Source organism: Brassica oleracea, chromosome C1 (genome assembly GCF_000695525.1).
Source record: "Brassica oleracea var. oleracea cultivar TO1000 chromosome C1, BOL, whole genome shotgun sequence".
Taxonomy (NCBI): Eukaryota; Viridiplantae; Streptophyta; class Magnoliopsida; order Brassicales; family Brassicaceae; genus Brassica; species Brassica oleracea.
This window is the reverse complement of record NC_027748.1, coordinates 25,903,605-25,907,883: the sequence shown is the minus strand read 5'-3', so window position 1 is coordinate 25,907,883 and position 4,279 is coordinate 25,903,605.

Here is a 4,279-nt window from a genome sequence, read left to right as displayed (position 1 = left end):
GGGGGGGGGGGGAGTCCACGGCCGTTGGTTGGGTCGAGGAATGATAAATAAATCCTGGGGAGACGCCGAGTTCTTCCAGTAGAGTCGTGACGCTTGAAAAATCAGACCTTGTCGACTCAATGTCAGGCCAGTTTTGTTGTTCGACTAATTGAAGGCCAAATTTGTACCTCAAAAAGAGGAGGCTGGAAGATAACCTTTTCGGTGCCTACGAATTGGGTAAGCTAAATTGTCTGAAGGATATCAAATCCCCCCCTCGTCTTCCAAAGAAGTTATAACCGGTTCTTTCTCGACATGCTCATTTCTTGCTTCTTGACCATCCCCATCAATTCTAAACACTTCCTTGGCATGAAAAACAAGCTGTCGTTGGTCAAAATCTTATCTAGCCGTGTCCCTCAGGGTACCTGATGAATCCTAACTAAATCATCAACAAGTCTCGATCCACCAGAGTTATATGGGCTTGGGCTCAAAGACATAACTATCTTTTTCTTTCCCTCGAGCATCTATGGATCAAAGACATTTTTTGCGAATAACGTATGAAGAAGTCGAGGCAAATCTTCGGAATCAACGGCGGTGGATCGGAAGAAATATATACGAAATTCTGAAAGGAGAGAGAAAGTTTAGGAGAAGATTACCATTCAAAACGCAAGGAAAAATGAAGAAATGAGAATCTCAACTCTATATCTATAAGAAGAGAGGTGCATTCACCAAAGCTTCATCATCACTAGGTCTACAGAAACCTAAAACAGCGGCACGATTCTCGTTTTTCTAGAAGAAACACTTCCACTTCTCGGACAAAACTAGATTTTGGTTTATGTTGCAATCGAATGGAACCAAGGTTTGGACGATATTACAGAAAACCAGGTTAACCAGCATACTGTTAAAACACTTATGCCGAGAAGGAAGCTCACTTCATTTTGAAGATAAATGCCAAGTTATGTTACTCTTTTAACTCATACTTACAAGTTTATTGAGTTCGGCTTCACCTCTTACAATAAACTGACGGGTACTTATTATTGGAGATGGATTATATCCCATCTGACTAGGCCAGTCGAGTAACAGAATTTAGCCCATTGAATTAAGTCGGCTGGGGTTTATGTCGGGTTAGAGATAAAAAAGAGGCAACCTTGATTGGCAGAGCAGATGATAAAGCATAGTAGTATGGTATAGAATCAGTATGCTGCAGGAGCTGTATGCTGCAGGAGCTGTATGCTGCAGGCTAAACTGTTTAACAAGATGATTGGTAGAGCAATATGAGTATTCTATTTAAAATTATTATAAAAATTAGTATATAATATGTAATATATTTATTTTTAATGAATATATTTCTAATATATATATATATATATAAATATATTAACATATACAATTAAAAAGATATATAATTTATTTATTTAATAATTTTTAAAATATGTTTATATCAAAAAATATTATTTAAATAAATTTTATAATTAAAATATAAATTTTAAAAAATAATATTTCACATTTAAAATAAATTAAATTATGTTTTAAATGTGAAATACCTATTGTAAAAAAAAATATTTTTGTCGTAAATTAATTTAGAAATCAAAATTTTATTTTATGGAAATAATATTTTTTTTTTATGATTTAATTAAATAAAATGAATTAATTATATATTTTTCTTAATTTTATAAATTGTAAATGCAAATATTTTTCTAAAAGGTTCATATGAGAGCATTTGCTAGAGAACATTTGTAGAGCATTAGCATATAGTATATGCTCTTTTAAATGCTTTTGTAGCAATTGTTGATTGGATAATGTAGAGCATAATGTTAATGCTAATGCTCTACCAATCAAGGTCAAAGATACGAAGTATGTAAGTAGAAGGCTGAAGACCAAGTAGGGTATTCACAAACACTCATTTTTCATTTTTCATTACAAGATTATTATTTTCTTTGTTTACCTTGTTCTTGTAGGAAAATCATATTTCATTAGTTCTTAGCTAATTTTTTTTTAATTGTCTGTTAATCTATTTCATAACATCTTTGAAATAATTCACCATCCAATTTGTGCCTACGTCATGTACGTTCCAAATTCATATTAAACAATTCTACGTAACTTTGCAGGGATACAATTTTTTTTTTTTGATTAACATGGGATATCCCAGGTCCACGGAAAGACCCAGACTAATCCCAAAAGGACGGTGCAGCCCACTGATAGACCCTCTCTCCGAGCATTCAAATGGGCCATAAAGCATAGACTCATATCCATGATAAATGACCAGGATAATTGTTACTTAGTTTCGCGCAACAGATGGATCGAACCTGAAACGTGTTAGTGTCTCAGCCCTGTTCCTTACTACCCGACCACAATCACCCGGTCGAGGGATACAAATTTATCTCATGGTAAGTTTATTATATTTTAGTTCTTCAAGGTACATGCAGCTGAATTTTTGTTTTCACAGACGTAGCCACATATGAATTTTTTTTTTGATAACTTTGGTGTGATTTCAAAAGCTTTCTAGGTCCGAAGACTAATCACCAAGGGGCCCATAGCATTCCAGGTTTTCTTGCCACTTAAGGCGTCCATGAGTGGCCAAGAAGAATCAAACCCAAGACGGAAGCTCCAGCTAGAATCTTTTTACCACTATGCCAAGACCACTTGGTTACATATAAATATTCACATGACCTTCTTATCACTAAAACTAGAGCATCCAGATATGGTCACGTTTAAAAATAATTGTTTAAGTTCTCAAAAAAATGGTTTTTTTTAATATATATTAAAATAGGAACATTGGTTCAAACAAATGTCTTATTTCATATTTTATTTAAAACTTATTCCACTAAATGTTTTTGAATTTTTACAATTTTAATAAAGCCAACAATTTCATTATTTTTAACTCAATGTTTTCATTATTTCTAACTAATTTATTCATAATTTCTACTAATATCATTTTATTTTAAATATAAATATAAATTTCCTTTTCTGATTATAAGAAAATCTATAAGAAAACTTAATATTTTCGAATTTAAGTACTAAATTAAAATTTTTATTTAAAAATCTCATATATTTACTTTTTGATTAGTAAAATAAAATTTATTTAAATAATTATATTATAGTGCATAAAGGAAATGCCTTTTTGTTGAACAATTGTTTTATTAAATTTTAGCGTCTGAATATTACTATAAGTTATAAGAATTTACAGGTCGAGAATGTTATATTTTTAAAAATCAACAAATTTAGCTTTAAAAATCTAATTGTATTTAATTATAAATAAATAATAAATTATATTGGTCTACATATAAATAGCAACAAAAACAGATTTCATCAAAATACTTTTTTTTTTAAAGAATAGCTCTTTTAACGCAGATAAAAATTTAGTTATATATAAGTAAATTTGGATTTTTACATAATTTGAAAAAATGTAATTAATACTTTGCCAAATGCAGTTGTATATAGTCTTGACTCTTGAGTCGCCTAGCAACACTATTCAGAGAAAAAAATGTCTAAATTAATAAATACTATGGGGTGTCCGCGCTGCGCGCGGAATATTGTTTTATTATTGCTAAGAACATGATTTTTTTGGATAATATAATTATTTTGTCGTTTTTATTTGTTAAAAGCAATATTTGGTGTTTTTAATGTGTTATATAGTAGTAGGTGATAGGTTAATATATTTTGTGTTTGTTTTTTTGAATAATGTGTTATTGTGTGTATAGTACTTGTTAATAGTGAAGTGAACCTCTAACGTAAAAGAATATTGAATTTCAATAACTTTGCATCTACTCATTTGTTGATTAATTCTAAGATTAACGGTTTCAACGTCAAAATTGTATTATATTTTTTCATTTTTTTGAAAATTAAAACTTTTAAGATATTTTTTGACTTGAGCCGTCACCGTCTATGTAGTTCGTTACCTTTCTGGTGTGCAGTGCTTCTCACCATCACCGGAAAAAGACTCACCTCTTTGTGTTGTTTTTCTTTGGATTCTTCACCTGTGAGATTATATGGTATTTGTTATAGATCATATTTCTGAGTTTTCAGTTGTTCGGTTGATTCTCACGGTATTGTAGGCTGTTCCAGTCAATATTGATTGCTCATCTTTTTCTTTAGATTTCAGCTGATGTTAGGAATTGCATCTCCTTGGTTGGGTCAGAGTTTAATCGTCTTTGATGTTTTATTCCTCGTCGTTGGCTGACCGTCAATAGTCTTTGCTCGTCTTGGATTTCAAGATCTAGTTTTTGGTGTTCTGACTTCTATGCTCTTTTTCATAGCTCGAGGGCGGCTCCATAGTTTGCTGATTTCGTTTCGTCTCTCTTTC